The 18291-nt window shown below is 44.2% G+C and overlaps 1 protein-coding gene and 1 non-coding gene across 7 annotated transcripts in view; both read left to right on the top strand.

Moving 5' to 3' along the window:
- The window catches only part of CAPN6 (calpain 6), a 160458-nt gene that overhangs the window by 63843 nt on the left and 78324 nt on the right, over window positions 1-18291 (top strand). The window lies entirely within an intron of this gene.
- On the top strand, window positions 6314-6386 carry TRNAR-CCG. The gene has a single exon. It is a non-coding gene; the product is annotated as a tRNA-Arg (tRNA).

Here is an 18291-nt window from a genome sequence, read left to right as displayed (position 1 = left end):
TATCTCCACCAGTTCACTGAGACACCCTGAACCCCCTCCAGTTCACTCAGACCTCCCGCAACAAAATTGCAGCCAATACACAAGTCCGATTTCACTTGCACTAGTCAATTAACAGGCGTAAAAATGTGCACATAAGTTTGGTAATTTATTTATTTATTTAATATCTTTTAATATACCGATACTCAAGATTAAAAAATCTTATCGTACCGGTTTACATCAAACACGGGAAAACCAACGATATAGGATCAGAAAGTTACATGAAAACAGGGTAATGAATACAGGACAACTAAGAGAGGAAGAAATAGCTTAACATAGCGCAGCTATAGAGTAGATAACAAGCAGAGTTAAATAGTAACTAGGCGAACGATTTCTTAAGTGAACAACAATCAAGCAACAATTTTTAAATCTCTTCGTAGGTGATCATATGGATTTTAAGGGGGGGTAGAACTGAATATATACACAAATATTTCTTACAAAAATAGCAACTGCTGTGTGCACCTGTAAAACCCATTTTTTCTGCCAGTAAAATGCACGAACAAAATGGAAAGTACGTGCAGACTTTTGATGTTTATGAAAGGGCATGTGTGTGTGAGTACATACCATGCTACTTGTACACAGGGAAGCCCTTTGAAACATCACAAGGAGTGCCTGTGGGCTTCCAAGCCTGGTTTCCCTGGTTCTTAGCCCATTGCTCTAGACACTAGGCTACGCCTCCTGCTCACGTTGCTGCTACTCACCACTTCTCAGCAGAACTTCTGGTTTTTAACTTGGTATGTGGCGCTCTCGCTCTCTATTAGAGATGCGATTCGGCCTTCGTTATCGACCCACCGCCATTAAAAAAAAAATGGTGAGGGCCAGTCATAGAAACATAGACATGACGGCAGAAGAAGACCAAATGGCCCATCTAGTCTGCCCAGCAAGCTTCACACATATTTTCTCTCATACTTATCTGTTTCTCTTAGCTCTTGGTTCTATTTCCCTTCCATCCCCACCTTTAATGTAGAGAGCAGTGATGGAGCTGCATCCAAGTGAAATATCTAGCTTGATTAGTTTGGGGTAGTAGCCGCCGCAATAAGCAAGCTGCACCCATGCTTATTTGTTTTACCCAGACTATGTTATTAGCCCTTATTGGTTGTTTTTCTTCTCCCCTGCTGTTGAAGCAGGGAGCTATGCTGGATATGCGTGACGTATAAGTCTTCTCCCATGCCTTTGAAGCAGAGAGCCATGCTGGATGTGCATCAAAAGTGAAGTATCAGGCCCATTTGGTTTGGGGTAGTAACCGCCGTAACAAGCCAGCTACTCCCCGCTTTGTGAGTGCGAACCCTCTTTTCTTCTCCCCTGCCGTTGAATCAGAGAACTATGCTGTATATGCATTGAAAGTGAAGTATCGGCTTATTTGATTTGGGGTAGTAACCGCCGTAACAAGCCAGCTACTCCCCTCTTTGTGAGTGTGAATCCTTTTTTCCACATTTCCTCTTGCTGTTGAAGCTTAGAGCGATGTTGGAGTCAAGCCTGTGTATGTTTATTTAATAAGGGTATTGACTCCAGGCAGTAGCCATCATTCTGGCGAGTCACCCACTCTTCATTGGCAGCCTCTTGACTTTATGGATCCACAGTGTTTATCCCACGCCCCTTTGAAGTCCTTCACAGTTCTGGTCTTCACCACATCCTCCGGAAGGGCATTCCAGGCATCCACCACCCTCTCCGTGAAGAAATACTTCCTGACATTGGTTCTGAATCTTCCTCCCTGGAGGAAGATTCATTGCTCCTACCATGTGATAGGGGCCGGCCAATGGCACTGATAGCCCCTGTCACATGGTAAGGGCAAAGGGCCATCGGCGCCATTTTGATTAGTGGCAACTGACGGCCCGAGAGGGGGAGATCGCTCTCGGGACCCCTGCTGGACCACCAGGGACTTTAGGCAGGTTTGGTGGGGGGGGATTGTAATTAATTAAATCTGAAGCGTTGGGGTGGGCTGGGGGGGGGGGGTTATAGGCCCTTTCTCCACCACCCCCCAAAATGATAAGAAAACCACACAAAATTTTGTGGGTTTTCCTATCGTTTTGGAGACTCCCCGAAATGCGACAAAATAGGAAATATTGTCTATATTTCCTATTTCATCACAATCAAATGCACATCCCTACTCTCTCTCTATAAATAAATATGCATTTCTGTACACATGATTATTATTACAACAGAGATTTGTGTTTTCCTTCTCTTACCAGAGTACTCAGCGCAAGGTACAGTATTATCCAATAATTTCCATACATAATACATAGATAGCACATGAATAAATAAACCTAATACCTAAATATAACAGACAGACAACAAGTGGAAGTGGCCTGGTTGAGTGAGTGCAGACTCCCATAATCCTATGCATAGCCCACAACTTGTGCAAGATTCACCTGTAACCCCTGCTGAAGGTGCCGAGGCTTAAACACCCATCACCACCTCTGCTGCCCTGTGACAAGGGGAAGCGACACGGAAAGGCCGATGGAGAATCAAGCTAGCCCTGTCCCCTTGTCGTCTGACAGGTTTGATTCTCAGCTTTCTGGAGGCAGCAAACAGGAGTCCGCAGCTGTTTCACCTCTGGAGCGCGTCAGCTTCTGTTTTTAGTAACTAAGCTGCAGCTCTCTGTAACTGATGTATTCAAACACTACGTAAAAAACCTGCCGAGTGCATTATCTTTGCCTTGCACGAGCTGGGGATGAGAAATGAGACTGAGCCTGTATTGTAGGGAAGGCATCCAGCGCCTGGCGAGGGGGCGCTGCTGGGAAAACGAGCTGTTTCACCCCGAACGCATGCAGGCGCTCAGAAATCGCAGGCTTCAGGCTGCTGAGACATTTACCGCTCACTCGTAGGCAGGGCAGCTTTCTATGGGGCCCATGCAGTGATGTTTGCAGAAAGCGGGCGCTGACTTTTCAGTGCCCGCTTTCTTAATGCACGCATGGCGCCCGCAAGGGGGGGCGCCATGCAATATGTAAATTAGGGGGTCGCGGAAGCGCCTCCTTGCTAACGCGCCGCGCCGCGGCTGCCGGTTATGAAGACTGACGCCGCTACACTCGGCCTCGGTTTTCATAACCTGCCTGTCTGAAAACGGCCGCCGAGTTTATCTCATTCACTCCGCGTCGGACGCGGGATAAATAGGCGCTAATCCCCCTATTGCATTAGGGGGTGGATTAGCGCCTATTTATCCCGCGTCCCACTGTGGGTTAGAGCGCACCGCATTGTATCGGCCCCTTTCTAATTGCTTTAGCCCTAATCTAAGCAATAATGATCTCTGCTGGGACCAAGATGGAGGGCATCTAAAACGGCAGCGCCAGGGCAGTTCTGAATTGCTGCCCCTACCAAAAGCTTTATCAGCAGTAAGAAACTGAATCAAACCTTAGTTTTAGGGGTATTTTTGTTGTTGTTTTAAATCACTGCATCAGTGGCAAGATTGCACCAGGCTTTATTATGAGTTAAGGCTGCTGATTTTGGCTCCTGATTAACTGGCAACGCTAAATAAATGCGTTGTAATTCTGAAATGAACAAGAAGAACATGGAGTAATGCAATCAAATAAAAGAATTCTTTGTAAACATATGCATGAGAGAAAATATATGTGTGTACATAGTACCTATATCTATAGCTACACACACACACACACACATGCAGACTATTTATATATACACCTACAATAAATATAAATGTATATATCAGTAAATATTCATTTCATTTATCCCTGAGAGTGCAGTGTATTGCAGTTTTAGCAAGAAAGAAAATGCATTACTTGAATAAAACAGGAGGATCTCCCATTAATTCAAGAGAGCCTACTCAGACTCCCTCAATCAACCAAAACACATATCTGACACACATCCAACAACAAAAAGGTCACATCCACATCTTAGTAATAATAATATACCAGACTCATCATAGCAGTCGGAAAATCTATCATGCAACAGTGTGTTATAATAGCAACACTGTAAGGGACATAAAGCAGAACCTGCAGTGTGTAACAATATGTAATACCTTTCAACTAGCACTGGGATCTGAATGTTACCTGATGTATATAACCCTAGGTAAGAAAAACGGGACATCAGAAGAGTAAATATATGATGTAGATAACAAGAGCTTAGAAAGAAAAAGGAAATAAGGAGGAGTATGCAGCAACAGTCTGAATGAAGTAACTTGCAGTATGTAACAGGGATGCAGGAATTTAATGGATGTAAGAAATCACTGGTATATGTAACAGCACATTCAACAATTTGTTACATGTTTATGTAAACCGTTTTGATGGTGAAACCGAATGACGGTATACAAAACACCTTAAATACATAAATAAATGTTTTATGCTTTAACACAATAAACGGAAGCCTGAGTGAAGCGTGTGATAAATCACCCGTTTCACTTCTGGCGCGCTATGACAGGAGCTGCAGCCGTGAGGCGTTCAGGTCCCCGCACGCCGATCCCCGCTCCCGGAGGCGTAAGCCCCAGCCTGTTAGCCCTGGCAACCGCGCGCGTAATGAAAGGAAAAATTGTCCTTTTCTGATTAGGTTTCCTTTTCTTCCAGGCGGAAGGGCCTAGACGCGGGCGATGGTATTTAGGCAGAATTTGCTGAACTAGGTGGGGGTTTGTTTTGTTTTTTTTCATACGCTGTATTTTTAGAGAGGATTTAGTAGGGTTAAACCCTATAGGTCACTGTTTTATTTCTGATGTGGTTTCAGATTTACTTGAACAGAAATAAACTTGGCAGTGCCGAAGAGAGTTCAGCGCAGGTGGGGAGTTCTGCTCTTATAATTAATAAACTCTACAAGAATAAGAGGACGGCTCTGCATTTTATGTTTAACCCTTCCAGCGGGTTGCGTGGCCAATCAGTGGGATGCTGTGACTTTCAGTAGCCGAATGCAGTAATTTGGAGGTCACTGAGGGTGAGATCATTAAAAGCTATGGGAGCCTTCATCTGCTGAGTGCATCCCCCTGGCGGGGTGGGGGGGGGGGCATTTCATGCTGTTGCTAGCTCCTCCCCTTTTCTGGATTTTGGGGTTAGAAACATGCGATCGGATTCAAGACTGAACTCCAGCCAGGTGCATTTCTGCCCAGTTTGGGGGGGGGGGGGGGGGGAACGTGATCCAAAGCGGATCCACAAGAACCAGAAGATTCTGGTGACATCAGATTCCATTTGTGTTTACAGTTTGAAAATCTTTTTTTTTTAAAGTTTCACACATCACTAGATGGGGTATGAGTTTTCCACCCTAACATGTAATCCTGTCTCAGCTCTCATTTCCCCTCCCGTTGTCTCATGGGACCCCGACCATGCCTTGCACATATGGACACCATCGTGCCTGAGAGAGCTTCTGGCATTTGTCCTACTCAGAATATTCTGCCCAGCGCACATCCATTCTCTCCAGTGCAGGGTCCATTCTTCATGGTCCCTTTTATGCTTTTCCAAACTTGGACTACGTGTGTGTTTATTTTCCACCTCCTCGCGCATATCTCGCATTTCCATCTTAGCTCCCGGGAGATGGTTTGGTGCACCCTGCTGCCAGGGCAGTCTGTGAAACTCTGCTCCTTCCCTTCCTTTGCTGCTCCTGGCCTGGCAGATGCAGGGTGCCCGGTGTTGCTGCTGCGGTGCCAGTGCCCCGGCATGGATTGTGGGCTGGCATGCACAGTGCACACACACTCCTAGGAGAGGACCGCGGATCTGCTCTGGAAATCTGACTCACAATGGGGCCCAACGGGGAGAAACCCCCACAGGAAAGGAGCCCAGAAGCTGCGACACGTTAAAATGAACAACCTTCACCCTGCTGGGGAGCTGTTTCAGGAAGACTGGAGAGCCCCAGCCTGGATGCTGCAAATAGCTGACGAACTGGCAGGTAGAGAGCAGCTTCGCCCTGGGGCCGACGCGGGAAATCTTCTGTTGGAAGCACATTTTGGCTGGCATTAGTCGTGCAAAAGCACACGACTAATGCCAGCAGCAGCATATTATGCATATGATTCCTTTGCTTCGGTAGTATTAGTGCTCTGCATAAGTTACTGCTTATCCTCAAAAACCTCTGCCACCATCACCCCTCGCTCTGTCCCTAGTTTGTTTTCTGTGTTTAAATACAATTCAGGTTCTCCATTCTCGGAAGGCTTTTAGAAGATATTTTCCTACTGAAGGGGCCTCAGTAGTCCTGGAAAGATCTACAGACGTACTTTAAATTTATAATCGCATGACTTCTAGCCAAGTTCTTTGTTGGATTTTATTTTTTGTTTTGTATTTAGTTTTTACAGCTGAATGGCTTCATCCCAGGTTGTTTGTTACTACAGTGGCAGAAAGCTGTACAGGTAAGTGACCCAGTGGCCTAATGGATAAGGTATCAGCCTCCGGAGCTGGGGATTGTGGGTTCAAGTCCCACCTGGGTTGATGGCTGTTTTTTGCTTGGAAGGTTTCCAGTGGTGGGAACAGAAAGAATATAAGAATTAAAAAAAAAAAAAAGCAGAGGACAAGTACAGAAAATGATTAACCAAGCTTCGGTATTGCAAAATAATAACAATCCGGTGCAATACAATTTACTTGGAATTTGATGACTGACCTCCCGTCCCTCTTACCATAAGCGTTTCAAAATGCTCTTTACAGTTCTTTGCAAGTTGGCTCCTAGAGCTCTGGTGTTTTGAAATGCAGTTGGAAAGAGAGAGGAGAGGGTTCATAGCAAAAAATCCCAACTTAAATATATTGGACTAGATTCTTTTTAATTTGCAAAACAGAAGGAGAAACAAAAAACATCTCCAGACCCAGGATAGAAGTCCACCCTGAGGCTGCAGCTTGGAGCTGTTTTGCTCGCAACGAATTGTGCGGAAGAGAGGAATTCTGATTCTGAAATGAAATTGTCCATTCCCAGCTAGATAAATGAGAAACAGTGGCATCTGCTGCAGTGATATCAGCAAAAATGCCCTGTAATGCAGGGAAAAGTAAAGAATCTTAGTGTCATAGACATAAAAACCGATGCCAGATGAAGATCTCGAGGGCTTTCATGCGATCCTGCAGTACCTACTTCATCCCTGACTCTGCCCTTGCTGTCCCAGACTTAAAAACTCTCTGTACTTGCCCTATGCTTTTCTGAAATCCTATAGTGCAGGGACGGCCAACTCCAGTCCTCACGAGCCACAAACAGCCCTGGTTTCCAGGATATCCTTAATGAAGGTGCATGAGGTACAGTTACATCCCTGCCTCGATTCTTATGCAAATCTCTCTCATGCATATTCATTGTGAGTATCCTGAAAACCCCGAGCAGTTTGTGGCTCTTGATGTCTGGGAGTTGGCCAGCGCCTGCTATGGTGTTTTCTCTCCCCACCCCCTGGGAATCCGCCATTCCCAGCTTCAGCGGCTGATAACTTATCCACTATGCCAGCAGGCTAATAATTACAAAGCAGCGTTTCCGTCAGAGTAACAAGCACTCTGCCGTTACGCTCTTCAGTGTTGCCTTTCCCTACAGAAAATCACACCGCTCCCTGTCAGTAAAATTTTCCAGTTGAAATCATCTTTCAGAAGCCTAGCAAACCACCCAAGCATCGGAGAAGCAGAACAAAAGATCATTCTCATCTCTGATCTGCCACTGGCCCCCATCCCCCTAGGGATGTCGTGGACAAAGTGTGGCACCGTGATCCCAGGATAGCTCTGCCGTGGCATCTTCCCGTGGTAATGTTCTTCAGTTCTGTCCATAGATTAAAGTGAATGCGGGTTTTCTTAGGAGCTGCTTCACAGTGAAAGGGGAAGCGTTTACAGTATGGGCTGGGAAATTTGGAATATCAGTAACCAGCAAAGGAAATCCATCTCACAAAGTGAGCCGGTCTTAGCCCTGAGACATCTTAAAAATAACTGATGTTCCAAGGCCATGGCCTAACCAGTTTTGGTTTCACAGTGCCCGTTACATAACACGTTTGAATTATGATCTGTTTTATGTTCCGCAGTGATGGGCCGTGTGTTACTCTCTGCCTGGTGTTTCCCACGCTCACATCCCACGCTGGGCTTACCACATAATGGGCTGCGTGGCTGTGGATGGCATCTCCCATCCACATTGCTGTGTGGATGGGAGATGCCATTCAACTGTTCTCGTCCGTGTGAGAATTTGGTCTTTAGAAAGAGATTGTAACGACTTTAGGATAATTAAGCAAATAAAAACTGGATTTTTGCAATACAATTTGGAGCATTGGTGATCTTCCTTAAACTGCCTGGACTAGCTCGTTTTGAAAACCTGTAAATTGCATGTCCCATGGGGTTTCTTCACAGCTGTTTCATGGTTTGGCTAGCCCGGGTCTTTCTGGCTTGAGCGCTCGCATCTCTCTACAATACTGCTCAGTTAGTTTCATGTAGTGCTATATTAAGTTGAAATAAAGTATTTAATAAACAGGCAAAGACAACAGGTCAGTTAAGTATATGAGGGTAGAAATGTGGAAACTGAAAACATATTTGGGTGGAACTAGGAAAACTGAAAGTGGACAAGGCCACGGGACTGGACGAGATACATCCCAGCCATACTCATAGCTGCTTCGTAGAGTCAGCATATACCACCCTTTCCCTACAGAAATTGATCTCCAGCTTCTAGGCGGTAGCATGAGACAGTATTGCTTTGAATGCATTTGGATCTCGCTTCCAGAGACAGAAACACTGCTCCAGTTCCTTTCTGTTCCGTACGGCGCTAGCTAAGGTGATAGCAGGTGTCTGCACAGCTAGCCCTCTATCTGCTAATGTAGATTTGGCTGTCATTGTGACAGCAATGTCACACAGAGTGATGGTGCCAAGACCAAAATCCCACCACTGAGTGGCCTTTATGTAGAAATATAGTATCGCTATGCACCCACTATTTAGGAATTTTTTGAAGTTGGCTATATTGGACTCTTATTTAAATATTTGCCATGTCTGGATAGTCAGAAAGTTAGCTTAGCTTGGAACCGTGGTGTAGCCAGAACTAAGATTTTTTTGGTGGGTCAAAGGTTAACATGGGTGGGCCGTGGGCCTACAGGTTTGCGCGCTACTAGATGTACTCTTATTGATAAATAATGCCTTGGCATGTACCCTGCAGTGGGTTTCTAAGTAGTCTACAGCAGCTGTTCTGCATCATGCGTGAACCAAAAATATTTTAAGGCAATTATTTAAACTACTTACCATCATTAAAAATTCCTTATTACCCAGTATTAATGTATTTTATATTTATTGCAGTTTATAAATGCACAAGAATATCATGTAATTTTTTTTGGGGAAATATCTTTAGTTCCTTTTATGAGATATTTATCAGACTGTCTATGAATGTCTCTCCTGCATCTTCTCATATACAGGGTGCGCCTGCTGCTTCTTAGTGAGTTTGACTCCGTTTTTGGAAACCTGCGGTTGAGATGACTGAGCGGGCCACATTCCTAGCCGCTTTCTCTGCTTCTTTTCATGCTCAAACAGTGAGGTTTGCCCTGATTTCTGTAGGATAGGAGGAGAAGAGCAGATGCTACAGCCATGGGAGCATCGTTTTTATTAGGATATCCCTGTGAACGCTTAGTTAAATATCAAAATGATTCTTATGTTTGCTTCGCTCTGAATCAACTTAAAGCGTTTATAGATGCCGGGAGGGTAATAACATCCGCAGCTGCTCCCATTTGAATCAGCTGTCCTGTTTATTGCTGGAGCCTCATTTTATTTGGGGGTTTTCTGGAAGATTCATTTCTTCTTATACATTTCCCTTGCTCCCCCTCTTCCTGTCATTTATATGAGAATGGATACCTATTTTTTTCTTTGCTTATTTATTTGTATTTCCATACAAAATTAAGTTAAAAAAAAAACAAATAAACACATGACGAACATCAGATCCAATCAATCATTTCATAAAATATCAATGTATTATTTCATGAATCCTCTTTCCAGAAAGGCAGAGATCCTGTGCCTGACTGAGAAGACAAAGAATTAAGCTAAAGGGGCAATAAAATCTTCCCAATTTCCCCTTCCCCCCCCCCCCCCCCCCTCGCTCTCATGTTCTTGTAGCGTCCTCTACTGCCGAGGCATGGGTAGATCGCCGTGAAGGTGAGGGGTGGGCTCTGGGCTCGCAGGATTTGGGTGGTGGTGGTGGCGCTGGTGCCTGCACCCGGGATGGGGTCTCATGGCGAGGCTCGCGGTTAGCAGCGGTCGCTATCTGCAGCGCTTGGGGGCAATTATTAACAACTGAAAGGAGACTGCGCCAAGGACAACTTTACCTTGCAAATTCTCGTTGACACGAGTGGTTGGATTTCTAAAGGGTTTGAATGCTTAAGGAATGATTACAAGAACAGAAATAAAAAGCCTTCATTTTACATTGGGGCTTACAGTGATTTAGATCCTTTTTCTTACACGCACACACACACACACACACATATATATATATATATATATATATATATATAATCCATTCACTTTCTTTTATGGTTTATTTATATGCTGCTTATGCATAAACCCTAGGCGGCTAACAAGAAAACATACATAACTGAATGAATAACGAACCACATCATTCAAAGAATTTACTCTAGTAATAAAAACAGAAAATAATCTCATTACTCTTAAGTCTTCTTTAAAAGAATCATGAAACAATCTTAATTTTCATTCATTTTTTCAAGACATTTGTGATGAGAAAAATGGTAGGAGTGGTAGGACGTACATTTGCTTACATGGTAGTGAGAACAAACACCCCCCCTTCTGCCAACAGCAAGCTAGGGGGTCAATAAAAAAAAGCGCGGAAAGCGGGCGCTGAAAAGTCAGCGCCCGCTTCCTTAATGTGCGCATGGCGCAAGGGCTGCCATTCTATATTGTAATTAGGGGGTCGCTTGCACGACCTTACCGCCTCCTTGCTAACGCAACCCCCACGGTTACCGGCGTTCTGCCGGTTATGATCGCAGGCGCCGATAAACTCGGCGTCTGTTTTCATAACGCAGCCCACTGGTTATGAAAACCGACGCCGAGCATAGCGATGTCGGTCTTCAATGCGGCCGGATGAAGTTGGTTTTTTTCTTTAACTTTTAAAAGAAGTACAGAAAAGCGTTTTTTTCTGTTTTTCAATGCGCTCGGCTATTAATCCCTGCTCCAGGCAGGCGTTAATATCCGAGCGATAAATGTGCGTCTGAGACGCACATTTATCTTTTTGCATTGGAGTGAATGAGTAATAGCCTTATTTACATGCATTTGCATGTGATGAGCTCTCTCTCATTCACTCAGCGTCCGACGCAGGTTAAATAGTCGCTAATCCCCCTATTGCATTAGGGGGTGGATTAGCGCCCTGTATAACCCGCATCTGACTGCGGGTTATACAGGGCGCTCGGCTGAGAGCAGAGCGCCCTGTATTGCATCGGCCCCTAGATTTGCAAGTCTGACTTTAGCAAGTAAAACCCCTTTGCTATGCTTCAAGCTGCTGCCTGAAATGGGTTTCCGAAGGCTGAAGCCATCTCCGTAGCCCCCTTAGGCTTCCCAATTTCAGCCATGGATCTGGAGGTTTGTTTTTTTTTTAAGTCAGGTTCGCTTCTTAATTGACTAATCAATTTATATTTATGCACAAAGTCAGACCATACCGAGAATCTTCTTAATAAGGACCGATGAAGATCTGCACAAAAGTCCGAAGGAATTCCAGAGCCCAGAAGCTATTTAAATCCTTGACAGAGTCAGCTCTCTGAGTTTCAGACAGATGAATCAGCGCCTGTTGAGTCGGTTGTTGACATCCATCCCTAGGAAAATGGCAAGTCTATCGGGAAGGGAGCCCGAGGGATCTGAAGTCAGTCAGGACGGGGACTCGGCACAGCTGCTCACACATGTGGCTGCTCAGAGCCCTTCTGCCATGGCTTCCTGCCAGGACAACGTACATGAAAGGCTTTCTAATCCGTAAAAGTCTGTTCTCGTTCCTCCGCCATCCCAGCAGTAATGCTGCAGTCATTTTCCTCAGATACAAATATCTTCACTTTCCTGCCCCAGAAACTTCCTGCGATGGATCAGTATTAGTGGCCCTTACAAATGCATTCAAAGTTTAACTTGTAGCATTTCAGCATACGTGGCACGTACTGCTAACAAACCCCCACACTATCTCATGGCAGAGCCTCTGAAGTACACTGTGGCATCACCACTGAACAGCAAACTTCCAGGTAATCTCATGCGATGTAGAGTTTGCAGCATAATAAGTTCAATTGTTTTAACTTGCATGTCGCTTCTGGAACTGACTTATAAATTTGCCTTATTGAAATGCTGATGTGAAATCAGCACAAAATCCTGCCAAGTGAGCAGTCTGAGGTGCATCAAAGAGCAGTAGGGGGGGTGTTGAATTTTTTTTTTTAAATCTCCCCATCCCTTTGCAGGGGGTCATCTTCGGGCACTGCAGGGTTGAGAAAAAAATGGACTGCAGCCTTGGATCAGTATTCATTCAGGGCAGGGGTAGCATATGCTGTAAGGCCCAAGGGAAAAATCACCAAGTCCAGATTTAAGTTCAGTCCAAAGATCAGCAATAGGCAGAGAAAATCAGCAAAACATTCACAGTTCAAGAAAAGGAACAAAAATAAATAAGGCATCAATTCTTAGACCAACAGTTCAAAATAGTTACCTGCCAGACTGGGTCAGACCAAGGGTCCATCAAGCCCAGCATCCTGTTTCCAACAGTGGCCAAAACAAGTCACAAGAACCTGACAAGTACCCAAACTTTAGATAGATCTCAAGCTACTATTGCTTATTAATTAATACAGTTTATGGATTTTCCCTCTAGGAACTTATCCAAACCTTTTTTAAACCCAGTTACTCTAACTGCTGTAACCATATCCTCTGGCAATGAATTCCAGAGCTTAAACTATGCGCTGAGAGAAAAAGAATTTTCTTCAATTTGTTTTAAATGAGCTACTTGCTAACTTCATGGAGTGCCCACTGGTCCTTCTATTATCTGAGAGAGTAAATAACCAATTTACATTAACTTGTTTAAGTCCTTTCATGTAGACCAAAACAGCCACTCTGCAGGCAGTACAAAATTGGAAAAATGGAAACAGAAATATAGCACTTAACACAGTCCCAGGTTCTGCAATAATGCACACAAACTAACCCACATAAAGTTACGTCTACATTATGGAACGCACTCAAACAGTAACAACCCTGTCTATGAAAAGGCAACACTACAACTATTAAACCAGGCCCTAAACACTAATACACTTCCTATTAGGAAAACAGAACAAGCCAAGCTGCTATAGATCCCCACACAGAAATAATTATAAAGCTATTCTAATAAATGTTACAAAACAGCTGCTGAACAGAATAACATCCAACAATTAAAAACTCATAAAAAGTGTTAAAAATTGTCCAAATATCGATAAAATATTTCAAAACTGCAGCCACATCACATAATACCCAATAATTAAAATGGCAGTCAATCAAGAAAAATAAACGTAAAAAGCCACCTTTACTTACCCTCTCCTGCAGTTCTCCTACTCCTTTCCCTTGCAGGCCAATAGCACACACCAGAAGCACTGAAGCTCTGTCCTCACATTCCTCTTCCTTAGGGCCCACAACCAGTCACTCACACACAGTCTCTGTCTCACACATACCAGTAACCTCCCTAACCAGCCTCACATGCACACAAACCAGTCACCTCCCTGACCAGTCTCTGTCACTCACGCACACACACCAGTCACCTCCCTGACCAGTCTCTGTCACTCACACACACACACACCAGTCACCTCCCTGACCAGTCTCTGTCTCTCACACAGAAATACATCACCTCCCTGAGCAGTCTCTCTCTCCCTCACAAAAACACATCACCTCTGACCAGTCTCCCTCTCAATCACACTCATGCTCTCTCACTTACATACAAACTCACACACAAATGCACTTGCTCCCATTCTACCACACACAAAGCTGCCACTCACACACCCAGGAACCAATTCTACCACACACATACAAGCTCTCATTCATGCACCCAGGCACACATTCTACCACACACACACACAAAACTGCCACTCGCACCCATTCTACCACCTATACAGAAAGCTGCCTCTCATGCACCCATTCTACCACACACACACACACACACAAAGCTGCCTCTCATGCACCCATTCTACCACACACACACAAAGCTGCCACTGACATACACACACAAGCAAGTTCCCTCTCTCATGTGGAGCCTCTTCTCATTGTTTGGCCCAATAAGGCTGGCCTCTGTTCTTCAGCTGCCTCTGGCCTGGCCTCTGGCGACGGCACACAGGGTGTCTCTGCTTTTCAGCCACCGCTAGCCTGGCCTCTGGTGGTGGCATGCAGCATTACTCTGCTATTAACTGCATCGGCCCACCAGGGGTTGATCGATCCCCTGATAGGCCATTCTATCCCTGAGGAGAAGGGAAGCACAACTGGGGTAAAGGGATGCCAGGCACCGTGACACACTGGTGTGTCGCGACACGCCGGTTGAGAATCGTTGCTCTAGATGAGGCATAACCATTACCAATAACAAATGGAACTCCATTCCCCCAGATCTTAGAATGGAACCCAGCATCTCAATCTTCAAAAAAAGACTCAAGACCTGGCTGTTCACACAGGCCTTTCCTAACTCCAACATTATTTAACTTCCATCAATCAACACACTTCGCTAGTATTAGCATTAATAGCCACCCCTTATAATGTTATTATATATATATATATATAATTATCTGATCTACATTTCCCTTCTTACTCCAAGTTATTGATTTCCTTGTTACATGTAACTGCTTGTAAAGTTTATTATAATTGCACCCCTGTTTCTTGTGAACCAGCATGATGGGACTAGCGTCTTGAATGTTGGTATATAAAAAAACTTAAATAAATAAATAAACCTGTTCATGGTTGTTATCATGCCCTTTTTCCTGCCAGTTATACCTCTCTCTATGCAGCCCGACATCCCTCTGGCCTAAGCCACTGTCTTGTCACATTGCTTCACCGCCTTCAGATTGTTGGACCCTATCAACCCCGAGACTTTTGCTCCACATCACGTACAGCTCTTTTGGATTTCTGCTTCACAAACGCATGGCTCTGAACTTCTTGGCATTGAATCCCAACTGCCAAATCTTCAACCACTCCTCAGGTTTTCTTAGATTACCTTTTATTCTCTCTACTCCTTTGGTATGTCCACTTTGTTGCAGCTCTTATTGTCATGCACAAAAAGACAAACTTTTACTTCTAACCCTTCTGCATTTCCGCAATATAAAAAATGTGGCACAGTGGCACAATGCGGGTTGGCCACTAGATGTCACTAGATCCCTATATAGAACTCTAATATCATGAGCCTTCCATCCCCCTCACCCTCTCCCAACCTGGAGGGCAATGGTTGGATGCCTCACCCTATTTAGCCCAGCCATTTTAGAACTCAGTGCAATCAGTTTTAGAGAGCCTCTGAACAAGGAGGATGTTCTCTGGTGAGGCCTCCCAGCTTCTCTCTGCACTTTCAGTTTGAAGAGATTCCTCAATGAGCACTTCCTGCCAGAGTGTCCTCATATCAATTACAGAGAGAGAGAGAGATTTTTATGACAAATTCCCTTTTGGGGAATTTGTCTGACTGAAGGTCTGTGAACCCACTCTAAACCCTAGGGGAGGCAAACACCAGTGACAGATCCTGCTGAGAGAGACAGTGATGGCTGAAAATGTATCCAGCTTTTCCTTTAGAAGTATTTTTGGACATTTTCTGTGTAGGGATGTTTTTAACGATTCACCCCTCCCCACAGGGATGCAGTGCTGAGGTAGCCTATTCCCTTTCTGATTTTTCTCCCAAGAGAAGTCCTCAACCACAATTAAGGAGAGTGGGTAAAACCGGGAGACCCCAATCGGATCTCCACCCAAGGGACCAGGATGGGCTGGATGTCCAAGAAGGATATGGAGTCAGGTAGGATTGTTTTTGCAGTGAATGTAGGGACCTCTCCAATAGGATTCCCAGGTGAGCTTTGTGCAATAGAACCTATTATGGAAGCTCTACCCAGATGTCTGAAATAAAAGGACACCTTCCTACAGAAACATACACATGTACCAACAGTCAGATGTAACGTCAAACATAATGGACTTATTTAATCATTGCCAAGTCAATAAACTTTATTTTAACACCCAGAGAGCAGTTCTGTCTGATTTGTCCCAGCATCTCACCCCTTGGGATGCAGCCTCATTCTACACACACTGAAAGCAAGACACCGTGGCCTGGGCCATAAGCGAGAGCTTCCTCCCAAAGATAGAATCCTCCATGGGACAGAAAGTGAAGCATGGAAGTTAATTGCTAGCTGGAGCAGCCCCAAAGAAAGCACATCTGTTTGTGTTCCCTTGGGATTTAAACCCCCCAGTAAGGGTTACAGAAAGATATTGAACAGAACCAATCTGAGGCACTCCACTTATCACTCTTACATCCTCAGAGTAGGTTCCATTTACAACTACTCAATGTCATCTGTCAGTCAACTCATTTTTGGTCCATCCTACCCCCTTGGGAATCATTCAGTTTGTTCATGAGCTGCCTGTGAGGGACAGTATCAAAAGCTTTGCTGAAATCCAGATAAGTCACATCAAGTGTTCTTCATGTCACCCAATCAAAAAAAAGTCAATCAGATTTATCTGACCTAATCTTCCGATAACACCATGTTGTCCCAGATCATGCAACTCACTGCATTGCCGATAGTTTGGTATCCTTTCCTGTAGAAGCATCTCCATTAGTTTTCCTGCCTCTGAGGAAAGGCTAAGCGGTCTGTAGTTTCCAGGCTCCTCCCTGCTATCATTTTTGTGAAGCGGGACCCACAAGTGCCCTTTTCCAGTCCTGCGGCACCACTCCCATTCTCCACTCCTCCCAATTGACCTTTAGTCCTTGGCCAGTGTGAGTCACTTCCACTCTCCCCAGCGGATCAGAAACGTTCAGACTATCCCTGAGACTTCGGACAAGCTTTGGAAATTCCAGAACTTTTAACAACTCTTCCCAGAGCTGACAGAAATGTTTATATACAACCCTCCTTTACATTACATTACACCTCAGCTCCCACCTCCCATTTCTGGAGAGTTCTCAGTGGTATCTCACAGAACATGCTTTAGTAACCTAAGAGAGTCACATGTATTTTTCATAAAACAGGGCGTATTGTTTGCTGATTAAAGTGTTTAATTACACATTACTTGGAACAAAAAGTTAACTTTAAAAGGAGAGAGAGCAGAAAGAAAAATATTCCCATTAGTTTACAGGATGTAAACTTGTTCTTGGAAAGGAAAGCGAAAAAACAAAGGTTCTGATTCAGGTCAGCCATTTTTTCTACTCAGAAATAGGCATTTTGCAAAGTTCACCTCCATTTGTGCTGACATAAATCCCCCTGTGATATCTCTGGCTCACAGAGAACTCTCTAAATCAAAAGCTGATATCTGGTTCTGCTCCGAAAGAAATGAGTAATGATCTGGAGCAGTAAGTGTACACCCACCAGAAGACCAGCAAAAATGTGTTTACAGACATATTTTGACCAGAGCTTGAGGTCCAGAACAGATATTTCATTGGAAGAGTGGGTCGGGAGGATAAACACCCCCGGACATTCTGCCTTCGACCTTTGGATGATGGACTGTTGTGTGATTTAATGCACCCTGTAGACAGCCCTCCTGTCTCATACGATTAATGCAAGGCCCATACAGATTAGGTTGGGATTGGTTGTTTTCTGTGTTAAGTAGTTTTGGCTTTCATCGGTGAAGATGGCGCTCCCATTTTTTTTTTCCTGTGGAAAAAGTGCTTAATAAACCCAGCCGTGCTTTTTATGGCAATATTTCCCAGGAGCTTCCAAGTCCCATGGGCCATTTCAAGAGTCCAGCGTGTAGTGTGCTTTCAGTCTAAAGCGCCTTGTGATTAGAGTGAGGAGACTGCCCGTGCATCATTAAACACTTTAAATAAAGCTTGTGGTATATTTTGCTCCAATAATATTCCTCTTCACTTAATCAAATCTTAATAGCATCCAGTATGTTCTCTTCTCATTTCTTTTATACGATCTTTCTTAACTTTCATCTTCCTGTCTTCCTTCCTTCTTTGCAAAATGTGTTTATCTTAAACATATTTATCAGAAGTTTTTTTTTCCCACAAATCATATTCAAGCAATAATCATACTAAAGATACAATTAAATAACCGATACAAGAACAATCCCCACACAAAGAAAAAAAATGTAAGAGAAATACAAAATTCAAGTTCCCAGGAAAGAGGAGGGTGCAACAGAAGAAAATATTAAAGGTAAATGAAACATAATGGAAGAAAAGCTCCCATAGTACAAATTCAGTCCTAGGCTAAGACCCAGAAGCCTCTCCTCCTCCTCCTCCTCTTAATTTTATCTTGAAGAAAATGAT

Source organism: Rhinatrema bivittatum, chromosome 6 (assembly GCF_901001135.1).
Source record: "Rhinatrema bivittatum chromosome 6, aRhiBiv1.1, whole genome shotgun sequence".
NCBI lineage: Eukaryota > Metazoa > Chordata > Amphibia > Gymnophiona > Rhinatrematidae > Rhinatrema > Rhinatrema bivittatum.
Note: the sequence above shows the minus strand (reverse complement) of the source record. Positions and strands in the feature narration are given on the sequence as shown.